The sequence below is a fragment of the Pyrgilauda ruficollis genome, unplaced genomic scaffold (assembly GCF_017590135.1).
Source record: "Pyrgilauda ruficollis isolate IOZ18807 unplaced genomic scaffold, ASM1759013v1 scaffold16, whole genome shotgun sequence".
In the NCBI taxonomy this organism is placed as follows: Eukaryota; Metazoa; Chordata; class Aves; order Passeriformes; family Passeridae; genus Pyrgilauda; species Pyrgilauda ruficollis.
Window position 1 is genome coordinate 9,520,198 of NW_024514764.1, and position 16,553 is coordinate 9,536,750.

The following is a 16,553-nucleotide window of genomic DNA, read 5'->3' on the forward strand; positions in this document are numbered from 1 at the left end:
CTCTCTGGAGATTTGGAGATGTGTGTTCCTATCACCAGTGGCTCCTGCTCCTCACCCAGCGCAGGAATGGAACACAGAGAAGAACAGATGTGGCCTCAGTTCCTCCTCCATTTAAAACTGTCTACAGTAAATCAGCTTTCAGCTTTGACAGTCAAATGACAAGCCACAAAATTCCTTCTCACTAAGCTCCTAAAGTAGAAAAAGTATTCGGGTCTGGGGAAATATTTGTGAGAGCAAGTGTATCTGTGTGTCCTTAGAGACAGACACATGTCACAGAGCCCTGGTGCTGCAGCTCTGTGGCTGAACGCTTTGGTTTTGAAAGATTCTTCCCTGTGGCAGAGAAGGGATAATATCTAAATCACCAAATTCTGAGCTTCCAGTAGCTTTTAGGCTAACTCAAGCCTAATTTGAGCTCTGCACTGCATACGTATATTTTTTTCTCTCTGGTGTATAGGGCTTTGGCCAATTCTAATAAAAGCTGCTATTAATTGTCCTGTACCCTAGAGCATAAAGGAAAGGAGTTTTTGTGGGTTCTCCTTGGAAATGCTTCTATTTTAGTCATTTAAGAGAGAATATGAATTCTTTGCAGATGAACAAAGACAGGTGTGAGAAAGGCACAAAAAGCAACAACCACATTAGCATTCACTAATTCATGGCATTGTCAGCAAGGGAGAAATGTGAAACTTGCCAGGCCAGGAAATAGTGCACAGTTGCAATTTTGGCAGCTCTCACTCTCCAGCTAAGCCTTCAAAAGCAAAGGAACAGAAGGCAAATCTGCAGCAAAGCACGTGCAATTTATTGAAATGACAGAACTGGCAAACTCTCCTTCAGAACAATAAGACAAAATATCCAAAAGTGGATGCAAATGGACCAGGTATAAATGGACAATTTCAGGCAGAGTGAGCAGAATCTGAAGAGACAGAGCAATGCAAACACCAGACAAGTAGCTATTAGCTCCTGAAAGACCTAAAACACTCTTACCGGGACACATCTTCCCACTCCTCCACCAAATGAGCCTCTTGCATTCCCATTCAAGTTTAAAGCAGGGCAACTTCAGCCTGAGTTTTGCTATTCAAATGAGGCAGCTTAGTGGGGAGTTGAGTCCTCCCTCTGCTCCCTATGCATTAAAGTAGAAACACTGTCTCAAGAGGCGATTTACAGCAGCCGGGCATCTCACTGCCTCGGGCGGGGGCAATCTCAGGGATTCTTCTGCAAGGTCGCAGCACAGACCCACATTTTGCACACAAAAATTGCCCAGCGGGGAAGTAAAACCCTGGGGTGGCCTTGAGCCCACCCTTGTGGCTTTGCTGAGGATGAGTTTCAGCGCTTTGGGGCTCTCCCGGCCGTGGCTGAGCCCCGGAGAGCCCTGCCGGGGCTGCGGGGTGGGCACAGCACTCGGCTCTGCCGGCACCGATAGACTGTCCCCGGGGAAATAAATGGGCAGGAGATCTTTCTCCTTTTTAACGCCTTTATTAAAGAGATTCAGCTCAGGTGGGGAGAAATCCACGGGTTGCGCCCACGCCGTCCCCAAGAGTGGCACGGAGGAGGAGGAGGAAGATGGTGATGATGATGATGGTGACGCAGCTCTGTCCGCTGGTCTGCAGGCAGAGCTGGGGACTGCGTCCTCACGGGAGATTCGCAGATTCCTCCTTTTCGGTCCAACACTTCGGGTCCCCTCCCTAGTAAACATCCTTTCAGGTCAGGGTGAGAAGCAAAAAGGATCCAAGCAGGCACTGGACTTCGCGCCCATCCTTAGACATCACCTAGGGCCCCTAGTTCTGTGGTGACTCGTTGTTTTTAGGGGTTTTCCTGGAAAACTGGAAGATTTGGAGCAATGCATTTCTCATCTGCATACAAGGTCTGATGCCGCTCCTGTTCTCCTGGTGCTGCCGTGTGCAGGTGTCCCTCCCTGGCAGCACCAGGGGGACAATGGCTAATCACCAACCATTAGCGGGCAATTAAAGAAGAACTCTTAACAATGAAGCTAATTTAACAGCAACTGATCAAACCGGTTTTAACTCTGCAACCTTAAACAAAAATAGATAACTTTTTATTCATAACACCGGGCACAGCAAACAGCATCTCGCCGAGCCCACGGGGCTCCGGCTGCCCTCAGCATCCACAGGGAAGAGCTGCAGCTTCTGTCTCTTTAGGATGATAAGTGGGGCTTGCTTTTGCTGCTCTGCTACTGAGAGGCTCTTCTGATCTCCCTTTCAGACAGAAATTTAGTGCTTGGAAGATGGAGCGCTTCTTAAAGGAGTACTTATTGTTACTGTCACTGCACACAGTCCCTGGGATGTTTTCTCATGCTTTAGAGCTTTTTCTATCAGCACAATAGGGGATGTAGGGGACATCTTTTAACCTCTCCTGGTTTAATAACTAGCAGGTTGATATTTTTTCAGGACAACAATACAGTTCACAGGCTCATTGATAGCACTGGAAAAGGCAAACAGGCTGTCAGACACACTGTGGAGGTAAAAGGAAAGGACTGGAAAAGTGTTTTGTTTTCCAGTGGTGTTAGAGCCACTTCTCCCTACAAGCCTTGATCCTTTTCCAACCTTACATCTTCTCAAATGCAACAATTCTTCATTGCATATTTATATTCAGGGTTTTAACTCCTAGGGTGGGTGGTTTATTTCCAATTTAATCAATTAAGTGTCTCTAAGGCACTTTTGAAAATGTGGTTGGGTCTAAAACGTTTTATATCACCATCTCACAGGATTTTTAAGATAAGCTAAACATATTAGATGCTTAAGCTTCATTAGTTCCAACTTGCTCAGGCACTTTTTAAAATCCCAGAAGATATTCACATCTATCATTAGATGAATAAATAATTTTTGACAAGCTATTCCTTAACTGCATTTGAAAATTACCATAGGAGTAATTTGAAGCACTGAAGAGAAAAAAAAAATTTTGAAAAAAACCCAAAAAAATTTGGCAATGGGCTGCTCCTTATCATATCTTAGACTTGACCTATTATCAATTAGAATAATTCAAAAAGTAACAAAAGAAGATGCATTGATAGAATTATAAATGAAATTTCTTTCTGGATAGAGAAAAGAGAGGCTATTCAGGAGTAGTGTAAAAGAATTATAACAGAGGGGGTTATTTATGTTTAAAACTTAGATGATGAACACAAGAATAACTTCTAACCTAAAAGGTTATAAAAGTAAAAAAACTTTAAAAAGCAAAACCTTTCCCCATATGCATGTAACCTTCCATATCACTTTTTTTTGGCTGCAAGGCAAAGACTGGGAAACAGACTTGTTCAATACCCTTAATTCTGCTGGAAGTGGAAGATAAATTACTAGGAGGGATATTTTATACAAACCCATTTTACACATAATTGATGTTTTAAATATATATAATAAAGGTTAACTTTGCCAAATGTGAAAAAATATTGCTTTGGGTTTTCATTAGCACTGCTTAAATAAAATTAATACTTTTTTAAAGAGTTTTACTGGTAGCAAAAGACACAAACCAGAATTAGAATGGAGAGTCATGCACCCAAACAAAAAGAGTAAGGCTCCCCTGTAGTGTTTAAAAATACCGCACCATAGTTGGTTGAAAACACTTTGTTTAAAAAAGGATTGTCCTGTGTTCATATGAAAAATCCATTCAACAGAGTCCCTATAGGTGTTAGTCACAAATTGTGCAGAGTCACACACTATTGTCAGGAAGAGGAAAAATCACACACAGGGGTGAGAGGGAACAGGACACCAGAGAGTGAGCAGTGCAACCTGTGCCAGCTGAGACAGAATTCAGCAGGGCTGAAACACCCTCTAGGCTCAGTACCACCAGAATTTCTAATTTGGACACAGCACATCTGCTGCAGAGGCACCAGGGGATGAAAATGTTCATTAGGCACTACCCTAAACTGGCCACTGGTCATCCAGCACCAACCAAAAGTGCTCACAGAAGTCCCAATATCTGGAAGTGCAGCTGTCCATAATGAAAAATAAAAAGGCTCTATAAAGACTCAGGCACATGGAAAAGTAGTAAAACCCAGGAAGCCACTTCAGCAGCAGCAGAGCTGGGTGAATACAGTGACAAAACTCTCTGGACTCAAGACAAGAAACCAGAGAGAAATCTCACTGCTGTGTGGCTATCCTGTGATCCATCTGGAGTTTTGGAAATTCTCTAACCAGATTTGTTTGCAATCAGTGGTTTTACGTTGGAAGGATGTGACCATTTCAAGTTACACTGCAAAGGTTTTGATTATAAAACTTTAGTGCAAGTGAGACTGAAGGAGTTGTGGCTGCAGCAAGTGCCATTTGAGTTTGTAGTCTCACTCATAAAAGTTACTTTGGCACCTAAAAATCCAGTCAGCTCTTCTGGTCCTTTTATTATATTATCTCTCCATGACCTTGACATGAGCAATTTTTTGCAATATAACAATGGTTTCATTTATTTGGCTCATTTCATAGGGAGCATTTAAGAACATATTCTTTCTCAGCATGCATCCTGAAGTATCATCTGAATAATACCAAAGTGACTAGCACATTAGTAATATCAAATTAGCCTAATTTTACCCTGGTTAATTAGCACCACATTGTTGACTTATGCATATAGAAATGGTTTTGACAATGTAGATGATTCTTTCTCAATTTTCACTGTCCTAAATGAAAGCAAGATAAATTTCCTCACAGCAAAAAATTCACTTCTTATTAATTTCTGAGTATCATAAAATGATACCAATTAATTCCACCTAAAGGCACAGAAACTTAATTCTGATACTAAGCCAAGTGCCATTTTAAAATTTCAGGATTTGTTTCTTTGCTGTAAGGGAAATTAATAAACAAAACTGCTAAGAACCTGGTATCAATAAAGCAAATTGTTTATTCTATACTGACAGTCTATCTAGTGTAAGATATTACAGTTTCTCAAAGAGTGAAGATGAATCATTCTTGCTGCTGCATTTATTTATATTAACTCATAAAGCTGTAATACATAGTTTAAGGATAAAGCTATGCTAGGGTATTCATTTTATTCAGTCTACTGGCCAAGGATAAAGGGGGTGTAAATCTTGTTGAATGCACAGGATGCACAGCAGCTGAGGCTGGCCAGCTCCTCTGGGATCCACTGTCCCTCCACTCAAGCAGGGGCAGCTAAAGCAGCTTGCCCAGAGCCACATCCAGCCTGGCACTCTTAATAAAAAGAAATAGAAATCAAATTATGCCACCTGTATTTCCAGATCATTTGATCTTTGAAAGATGAATCCATCTCTTGCAGTATGAATCCAATGGAAAATCTCCCAGTGCTATAACTTTTCAATCTGCCTTGCCCTGACAAACTTCAGCACTTGAATGTCAGGGTTTACTGACAAACTTAGAATCTTTAATTTTGTTGCTGAAAAAGGTTTGGCATAGAGAACAGGGCTTTTACAATTGCAACTGTACAGTTAAAACATGAAAGAAAAGTCTCTCCAAGAATTTAAAAGTTGCTGTGTGAACAATTTTGGACTGTCGCTTTGAGTCTTTGTCATGCAGCACTTTCCACATTGGGCTTTGGCAGGTGCAAAGGCAAGTTCCCTGGCTGGGGCAGAGCCAGGGCATGGCACATGCTGACAAAACAGACCAGCTCAGTAATAACAGTTGTCTGGAGAAGAGAAAAAACCCTATGCAGGTTTTTAATTGGTAGAGACTGACTGCCAAGTTCATAAATCAAAATTTAAACTCATATACTGCAGAATCCTTCCCTTTCATCATTTTTCTTTCATATTAGACTGTTTGAACAAATTTTGGAGGGCAGCTGGAACTATTAAACACTTAATTGAACTGTTCTCTGTACTTTGGAAATGCAGAACTCTATTGTGAAGCAGACATAGCAAAGGAAACAAATCAAGATAACTAATTCCAGTAATGATTTTAACTCGTAATTGCATCAGCACTGTCAGCAGAGTCAGCACAAACATCAATAGATCTGTATGTGTAACTTTCTGCTGCCCTAGTGAAATACACCAGGCCAAATCCTGCTCTCAGTTTTTTACATCTGGTGTGTCTCTGATCAAATATGATTTGCAGCAGTTCAGCTGAGGGTAGGGTTTGGGCGTGTGTCAGCTGGCTCCAGGAGAGCTTTACCTGTCCTTTGTGGACAGAATCAGCAGAGCACAGCACATAACAGCTCCAGCAGGAACTGATGTGTCCCAGGCTGGCCAAGAAATCAAGCAGCTACATTTGCCTAATTCTGATGCAATTCTGGTCCTGTCTTAGACTTACACCTTCAAAGTTAAAATTTTAATTTGGTTTCCTGCTTTTGGGGGTGAGGGGTGGGGTTACTAATGAGGAAATTTTACAATTTCCCGTATTTGAAATGCAAATATCCCACCTTCCCTTATTTCTTCCATCCTCAAAAACCAGGGACGTATCTCATCTATTATACAAACAGAGAGGGACAGAAAAGTCATTTGTCATTATAATCACATAAATGTGTCACTAGCTCTAAAGAATGCCTGACTGAAGGCCAAGAATGCCTCTATTTCCTAGGATGATGAGGCACTTTCTTTTTAACAACTACTTTAAACTCTTTTGAAATGACTGAAATGATTAGATTTCTGGCAACCACCCTGAAATTGCTTGCCATCAGAGTATGACACGAGCACAATGGCTTTCATCCTTTCCCAGTGTTTGTGATCATTCCCATACTGATGAGATGTTGCTTGGTTAATCACAGAACAGAGTGAGCCAAGAGAGTAAAGAAGGGTTCCCTGGCACAGACAAATGTAGGAGATGTGGCACAGTGTCACACACACTGCTGTTTGGGGTCCTCTCTTATTCAGAGCTGGGTTATGGATCAGTTATCAGGCTGAGAGCTCTCTGTGACAGCCCAAGTCCTCATTTGTAGGCACACTGCTCTCACAGGTGGGGATGGATCCTGTGCCATCACAGCACAGGCAGGAATGGGACTCATTTGCATCAAGATCACTAAGCACTTGCAAGTTTTGCTAAAGTGGATCCTTAAATAACAGCCCATTTGAATCTCATTCTAAAAACACATCCAGGCTTGGGGAAGCCAAATCTGTCACTTACCCAGCACTGGGGCTTAGACATCATTCCTAAAGTGTACCAAAAAGGCTATTGTTGGTCTGCCAACACTGGAACTGCTTCCTCTGTTTACCTACTCACATCAGCCCCTAACAAGAGTGAAGGATTCAGTGCAGGAGTCACTGAGGGTTGAGGGCTGCTTCATCTGCCTGTGGCTCCTTTGGCACAAATAATTCATCTGACCATTTCAAATGTGTATAGGTCTTTATATGCTGCAGTTGTAGAGGCAGAATTTAAAACTTGGGCAGGAGTCCTTGAAGGCTAACATCAGTCTTCTGTTTCTCTTCTCTTGAGAAGTCCAGTGAAAGAGCCAGCATGAGCCATGAGGACAGCATTTGCCATGCACAGCCTTTTGGTTTTACCTTTGAAAGTCGTGATTCCAAAGGAACGGGACAGCCTGAAAGAGTGGTGAGTGGTGGTACCACTGCAAATGGCCATGACTGGATGCAGACAACTGCAGGGGACCTGTGGTGTCACAGTGTGATCCTGAAGCACTGCTTTCTGTCACAGGGATCCTGCTGAAGTCATCTGGACTGTTGCTACATATTGTAAATGCAGGTCCACCAACAAGAGGAGAGAATGATGCATCTGACTTTATCTTATCAGAAGGCTAATTTAGTACTTTATTATACTATGTTATATTAAAGAATACTATACTGAACTATACTAAAGAATACAGAAAGGATACTTACTCAATGCTCAAAAGATAATAATGAAAACTCGTGACTCTCTCCAGAGCCCTGACACAGCTTGGCACCGATTGGCCAAAGAGCCAAAATAACTCACAGCAGAACCCAATGAAACAATCACCTGTGGGTGAACAATCTCCAAACACATTCCACAGGTGAGCACAACACAGGAGAAGCAAATGAGATAAGAATTGTTTTCCTTTTCTCTGAGACCTCCATCGCTGCCTTTCAGCTTGCCAAGAGAAAAACCCTGGGCAAAGGAATTTTTTCAGAGAATGTGAATGCCACAGCCACACAAGTGAGCAAGAACACAGTGACCTGGTTTTAACCAGAAAAGGCTCCAAGGATCCTCTCCACTAATTCTCGTGCCTCAAGGTGTGAATCAGCTGTGGGTTTGTTCTTACCAGGTGTCAAACCATCACCCTCCAGGATGTGATGACCACTTAACCTCAATGGAAGCTACTTCAGATTGTCCTGCCAGTGACCTCCCTGTGCCCCAGTCTCATCCTCTGGAAGTATAATGCAACCATAAAATACAGCTCTTGGGAGCACAAAGAGATTTATGCAGTTAATATAAATGTACTTTGAAATAACCTGTTGGAAAAAAAACGCACAAAAGAGGAGCAGCAACAGGAGAAATAACACTGCATTTGAGTCTGTGAGGAATTTGAAAAGGCATCTTTACACATTTACACTAAATAATTCAGAGTACTCTATCAGCAGCCCTTGGATGCAGTACCAGGACATTGGTTTGCTAACATCATTCCGCTACAAACATGTGCATTTTAATCTTGTGAAAGTCTCAAGAGTGCTTTGGCAACATTTGTCAACTAAAATCTCATTGCAAAAAAGTCATTATTTTCATTTCCTTGATTAATCTTTTTGGGTACATGGCTTCATGACAAAAGGGATTTTCCAAGATGAAGTTTAAAATTAAGAAGAGAAACAGCTACACATTTGAATTAATATTTTATAAGTTTCCCCTCCCTAATTAATTCCCTTTAAGTGATATTGATATTTATAGACAGAAACTAGGGTTTGAAGGAAGACAAAAATACATGGAAAAGGAATAGGAAAGTTAAGTTGTGGCTGATTTATGTGTCTCTTGATCAGGCAAGAAAAGCCCAGTTTATCAACAGGCCTAATGACTTTTCACTGTACGGCCATACTGCACCAACTTGTATGACATAATAACAAGAAGCATGACTGGGTTTTATATATTCAGGTCAAGATGAAAACATCACCAAGGCAGAGGTGCTAGCAGAGTTAGAAAGCATTGCAGTCATGATCTGCAAGCCCACACAGTTCAAAGTGTTAGAGCAGATTTACCTCCTTCACAAGCACTCCATGTTTTAAATTGATTCCTTCTAACTCTATGGATTTCTTGATTCAAGGTCAACGCTTTCACTCCACAGCCAGGAATAGGTTAGACAATAAAAGTTGCAGAAATTAATTCATCTATAAAAGATGCGTGTCATTGAGATTTGAGAAGAATAGAAGTGTCTTCCAAAAGTTGCTGAGTGTAAATATTCCCCAGTGTTTGCTCAGCTCTGCAGCGTGGGGGGCCTGGAGGAGCTGCCTGAAGGTCACATTCAGATGTGCCACGTTCAAGCCTTGGTGCAGGGTCCAACTCTCAGTAAATTCTGTGTGGACGTGGCTTAACTGAGTCTAACTCGCCCTCCCACATTCTGAGGTTGTGCTGGTAGGAAGGACCTGGTACTCAGCTCTCTGAGGCACTGGTGCCAACTTCCACTGTAGCCAGGAATGTCTAGAAATAGTTCCAGAAATATAAGTGTCAGAAGTCAGACTTGTTTATAGGCTGGATACAAGGGATCACAAATTGCCATGCAGTGAGAGGCATTAAAATTACATTTGTTAGCAAAGAATTCTGGAAGAAAAGGAACTCTAAGGATTAATCTCAGGATTCACACTTGAAAGGATGAATCTTTATCAATGCTTATCCCAGTGAAGGGCAGATGAGTCTGACAAATTGCACTGATTATATTTTCAGTCTCTGAGCAAACTGGCATTTTACCTTCATTACTTCTCCATTGTTCTATTTCAAGCTTCTCATAAGGTATCTACAGGACAGAACTGAGCTACAAAGCACAAAGACTAGTGTAAACTTACTTTTGTCACTGAGAAAAAGAGAAAAGAAAAATCAGAAATAGAATTAACAAGAGGAGTAGGACTCCAGTTTATTTGATTTTTCACTCAATTTGCATATCATCTAGCTAAAAAGAAAAGAATTTCTGGTGATACTTGTTGGAGGACTCAAAGATAGAAATTTATGTTCTCTGGATTTACTGCCTCAACACAAAATTTCACACTACATTTTTCTACAGTCAATCCTATCTTAATGCAATGTAGCACTTAGTCATGCCCTGTAACTTGCCCATATTCTTGATGAAGTAAGTTTACTCCAGTAAAACATTTGAGCTTTTTTTACATCTTTCTGTATCAAGGTATCTTTTACACTAGCAATTACAGAGCTTCAAAGGAACAATTTAACATCAACACGACCTTGAAAACATACCTACTAATTTTCTACTAATTGGAAGAACATATTTAAATTCCATAGGGCATCAAACCCCTCCCAGATTCTCCAAGCTGTCATGCTCTGAAACAAGGCAGCAGCTCAGTTTCCCCACGGAGTGCTCAGATGGTTTTGGCTCTGGTGTTACAGGGCGCATTGATGGGCAGCTGGTGGCTGCAGGACTGAGGGGATCCCCCTTCCGGGGATCCCCTTTCCAGGGATCCCCCTCCAGCCTCATTTATTTAGGTGTGTTGAGCTCAGAAGGACTGCCACCAGAGCTTCATCTTGTCACACCTTCTACTGAACTTACATAAATAACAAAAACCTGTGGGACTCAGATGGATCCATTTGAGAGCGAAATGTTCCTCCAAGAGTAATGAGAAAAAGACCCTTTGTCTTTTAGAGTTGTTCCACTGTTTCTGTTATGCTCTGGGCAGAAGAAAGCAGCTTCGGATCCATTTGAGAGCAAAATGTTTCTCCAAGAGTAATGAGAAAAAGACCTTTTGTCTTTAGAGTTGTTCCACTGTTTCTGTTATGCTCTGGGCAGAAGAAAGCAGCTTTCTGCTTTAATTTCCCCCTGATGAGAATGAACTGTGTTGCCCTCGGTGCCTGTGGTTCTGGGCAGCACAGAGATGGTCCAGAGCTCAAAGCAGGTGCCGAGGAGCCAGAAGAGAAGAGGAGGCATCACTGCCCATGCCATCTGCTCCCAGCAGAGACTTTTCCCTGCTTAAATTGCTGAATGATGTCAGAGAGGGCTGGGACACCTCACACACACTTTAACACCCACAGACACTAATTGAAAATGTGGTGAGAGGCACGAGCTCCCGGTGTGTGCTTTTAGTGTCAGCTCGCGGTTTCCTCTCCATCTGCCCAAGGATTTGAGAACTTCCACGGGAAAGACAATGGCAGCTACAGCACTCATAAAAATAGCCGCTTCAGCTTCCATCCTTAAAGCTCCCAGATTACAGAGGAGCAGGTTTTTTCGCTGATGAGTTAATTAAGAAATGTAAAGGGAAATAATAGACAATTAACTGCTGGTAGAAGACACCCCCAGCGATTTGCATGGCTCTCTGGTAACAGGGGAGGTAGAGCTACATGTCTACAGTCAAGGGTTTCTATTTGGCTCCAGATTATGCAGAAGGTCCATCTTTGTTTAAACTTGCAATACATGAAATTTAAATTATCCTTCGTATTATAAAAGTGAGAAAGACACATGCAATCCTATGACAATGTGATGCTAGTTGTACCCCATGGGTCTGAGTTGTGTATTCAAATAGTTACATTTTATGGGAAGGGCACCAACTTCACACAGTTTTCCAGAGTGTGTGGTAAGTATCTTTTAACTTTAACTGGGGATAAAAATAAATTTTAAAATCATAGGTATTTTTTCAGCCTTAAGCATGATTTACATAACAAAATTATATAGCACATTCTTTGAAACTGAAAGTTTTATAATATTATTTTAAAAATAATATTTCCAGTCTTCAATTTCAGCTTAGCTCTATTGATTAAAAAAAATCAGTACGTAGGAGAGCTTGGATTTGCTATGTAATTTTTAGTTTATAGTAGCTATAAGACCCAGTCTTATTGCACTAGATCATGCAGCTTTTTCCCTTAAATTTATTGAAACAGCCAGTTTTTGCAATAGCTGGATTTACATGTCATGGACTGTATTAAGAAATGCCTCAGCAAGTTAAAACTATTAAATTTTGCAGTGCTTTTTGTGCATCCTTACCCTGATCTGGACTATTCAGCTACATTTCTGCTAAACAGGTCAAAAGGAGAAGAATGCCTGCATTATACAATATTTCTGCTGAATAGAGCTTTAATAAATTGACTAGGCTGCTATTTTAATCAAGCATCATGCACACAGAGCAAAACACTATGTGTGGAACAGCCACACAGGATGATGTTGCTGTGTCTCTTTTCCAAAAAGAAAATGAGCAACTTACAAAAGTCCCAGCCTGTTTGAAGATAATACAGATCTTCTGATATTCTAGAATGCTGAATAGCATCAATAACCATCAGAAAAGGGATTAGAGTAGGTCAACACATGGTATTAATAACAGTTAATAATAATGACAATGATAATAAAAGCTGACACATTTTAACTCTGATCCCTTTCTCCTTACCACAAACAAATTTGTGTTGTACCACTGGAGCTTTTGGCTGTGTGATTCATGCAAGATGAGGTTCATAATCAAGGAATGACAAGAGTTTCCAAAAGCTGAAAACAAAATAAAACAGTCTCTAAGAGGCCAAATCTTCTGAAATCGAAAATGTGGTGCTGCTATTCATTTGTTTATATCTGTAATTTTCAGATTAGAACAAAGGAATGCAGTTCTGGAGCTCAAAAATTACTTAATTGATTTCACAATGCAATCAGCAAATCAGATTTTCTGGGTTCCAATATTAATTTGAATGATACTTGAAAAAATAATTTATTTCAATATCCTGCTAGGTCAGCTATAAAACATGTAACATGATGATCTCTAGAAGCAGAAGATGGATATTTCTTTCCATATCATTTATTTGTATTTGCTCATGCATGCATCCTTAATGAATACATCTACCAAGAGCATTCAGAGGGAAGCCAAGGTGAAAGCAAACAGGAAATGAAACCACTCCATCCCTTTCATTTAACATCCAGGGAAATAACGCATGAGCATTTACTCCTGCACTGTGAGGGACAAGACAAACGTGAGGCATCCCCAGGAGCACCAGGACCAGCTGAGAAGAGCTGATGCTCACAAAATATAAAAGAGCTTGGTGTTAAAAGCCAAAATGGTAGGGAGAGATTTGAGACAATGTCAGACAAGGAGTAACAACAACATTGGGAAAACACAGGAGATACTCCAGACAGAAATGGTTCTCCTCTTGTGTGCATGGAAGCAGCCACTGTGGGGGTTGTGCAAGGAGTATCCAACACAGAATTCCCAAACTGCCAGGAGACCTTCATTCCCTCCACCTTTTCCCTTCTCCATACACTCAGTTTTCACAAGGTTAGTCTCATTTAAGCAACATCATCTCTGCTTCCTGCAGCTCCTGACTTTATCTCCATCTATCCACCAGCCCTGGTGTCTCTGGTATGACATTAGCTACTTCTCTGAGCCATGGAACATGTTTTTAGTTTGCCTTCCCATAATACTTGGCAAAACAGATTCAGCAGTTTTGGGTAGATGATGTTACTGAAAAGCTTTTGCGTCCTCTGCAAAACATGAATCACAATCAAATTAAATGCAGAGGGATACTGGACAGGGAGCAGATGTTCTGCTGACATCAACTGAGGAAACTGTCACAGTCTGGAGGGAAAGAAGAAACTTGCAAGCTCCTTAATTTGTTCTTCCATACATCTTATGAAGTCCAAATTTAATTTGGAAACCTTATTTTGAGTCCTTTGCCATTCTTATCTACCAAGCTAAAAATAATAATTTTTTTAAAAACCCTAAAAAATTAACATAATTCAAGAATTTTATCAAGAAGCTGCCCTTACTAAATTCAGTTTTCCCTTCCAACACAGCTCCTTTATGTCATTCTGTCACCTCACTATTTTCAAATCCCCACACTCCTGCTGAAGGTTTGAGGCACAGAAATGAGTGTCACTTAAATGTTTTCACTTGAGCTATTCTTAAATTCTAGCAATCTCTACCAGAGCATCTCCTGGTCTCTTCTAGCTAAAGGTGTTCAGTGAGGAGTGGGAAAAGGATGGAAATTAATGGGAGGAGCTGTCTCACTACAGGAAGCCACAAAGATTCCTCACTGACTCTGTAGAGTTTCCATTGCAGAAACTGCCAAGAGCTCTTGAACTTGGGAAGTTAAATAAATTCATTTACAGTGTAAGACACAGGCTAAGGCCATAATTCCAATGCAGAACATTGTGATACAGCCAGAGCTAGCTGACAAAATTACATGTCTGGGCCTACAACCAGAATGTTTATGGGTCAAATATTACTCAACTCAAGCCTTATGTGCTGGAGCAAGGGCACTGCACAAGAACTGAGATCAATGTCACACGTGTGACAATCCATGGCTTGTCAGAGAGGAGGTTGGTTGTGACACAGCTTGGCTTGGCAGGGGCAATGGAAAGGTGGGATGGAAGGAAAAGGCCTTTTCTTCACACCGTGTCAAACTGACATCCATGTAAGAGTGACAGGTTCTGGAAGAGAGGCCAAAAGGGACTGGCTGTTTGGTCCATGGGTCACATGCATCCTTCCTCTGAACAAGCCATCCTGCTGCTTTGGTGGAGATTCAGCATTAATCAGTGGTTCCTAAAACAAAAACATATGACCTGACATGGGAACATGGAGAAGAAATTCAATGTTTCTTAACTGGAGTCATGGGATGTAGAGCAACCTTCCCACCAAGGAGGGCTGCTCGGTGGGCTGCAGCTTTTCACCTTTGGGGGCTCACTTGGAGCACAGAGTGGAAGCCGGGGCTGCGTCCCCGGAGGATGTCTGCAGGAGTCACAAGCTCTCCCCTAGTTCAGCACCACCAACAGCTCCGTCTGACAAAAAAGCCAAAACAAAACCGACAGGAGCGAGCTAGGCACGAACTGCACCAGCGCGGCTGGAGAGAGAACTCTGCAGACACCTTTTGGGAAGAAAAAAATTCTGATTTCTGATTCATTAAGCTCTTCCAGGCTTGGGAAAGGAAACTTTCAGGTTCTGTGGGAAGGTTTTGAGAAAGATCATCTTGGTATACTGGTGAATGACAGACAACTTTGAATTTTTCAGGTAGGAGACTCTCATGTGGTATTATGTGTATCTCCAAAACTTTACTAAAAATAGACCGTGCTTAAGACACAAAGCAAATACATAAGAAAAAAATTATTCTTTAACCTATCATCATTTATTAAAAAAAACAACATAGAAAATAGGAAAATTCCTACAGCAGAGTGAGCTGCTTGTGTTAATGACACTGGAAAGACTGTGCAGGAGTAATGTGAAAATTCACTTTGCTTTGGATTATTTAAGAAATTACAGTTATTCTGTTATGTATTTGCTGAGTCCTCTGGAGCTGGGATTTAGAACTAGCATTGATTTTGCACTGGATAAGACAAAAGGTTTCTATCATAGGAGCACAGAGCTAACACATCAAAGTAAGAACAGCAGTTCATCTAATTCAGCTTCTTCCCCAGCTCCCCATTTCAGGTGCTGATATACCTCTGTAATTACAAGTAACTACAGACCTAAATGGAAAAAATGCACAATGGAATCTGAGCAAGATTTGAATGGTTCAAAGGGTGATAAGGCTTGTGAACATTATATTCCAAGCAGCTTCTATTTGTTTTGGACAAAATATCTTCCTTATACTCTCTCTTCATCTTCTTGGAAATCAATAGAGCATCATCTAAATTCACTACAGAAGGTAAACTTCCTCCATTTTAGACACCTATCTGAAGGAACTTACTTCTGGAGCACCTGACTCAAACACTCCCTTTCACTTTGAGTCTCTCTGTTTCAAGGACCAGGACAAACATTTCTTGATCCAAGAATTTAAGTGAGATTTTTTTTTGTACAGGGATGAATTTGGCCCCTTGGCTTCACCTCAGTGCATGCTGGGACAACCCTGCAGAGCTGCAGAAGATGGCAGTGCCTACTCCAGAACAGCTGATTTGCCCCTCTCATAGGAGACTCTCAAAGCAAATGAGAGCCACAAGTGCCCATGCACAGGCAAGGGGAGCCATGCCAGGTCTGGTGAACCTGGGGGATTTGCAGAATGCCTGGAATGCTTTCAAACCATCACAGCAGAACAGGCAGGTAAAAGTGCAGGGAGAGAGGGGATTACAGAGCAAAGCTGCACAGGGCCAAGGAGAAGATGCCTCCTGGCTGGGACACAGAGTCACCCTCAGCTGTGTCCTTGTGAGCCTGATGCACCTGGAAACCACCACAGGAGAAAAGGAATATGGCAGAGAACTGTGGACTAGCAAGAGAGAGGCCAGACTGCAGTGACAGAGGAGTGGGAGATGTTTGTGGGACTGCCTTTTCCAGCTGGAGAGCCTTGCCAGGGGGGCTGATGCACAGGCTGGGCTGCCCAGAGCACACCTGCAGCCAGAGAAACCCTGCACTCACCCAGGAGTGAAGAACCCTGTCACAGACATATTTTATGAAAAATACTTTTGACAGGATCTTTTCTCCTAAGAAGCTGGGAAGCTTCAGCTTCTCCATGTTTTGCTGCTTTGGAATGTGATTTGGAGAATTGTTTTCCCAGCATGTGAAATTGCTTTTACTTGATGACCAATGACAGCCACCTGTGTCGAGGCTGTGAGCAGTCACAAGATTTTGT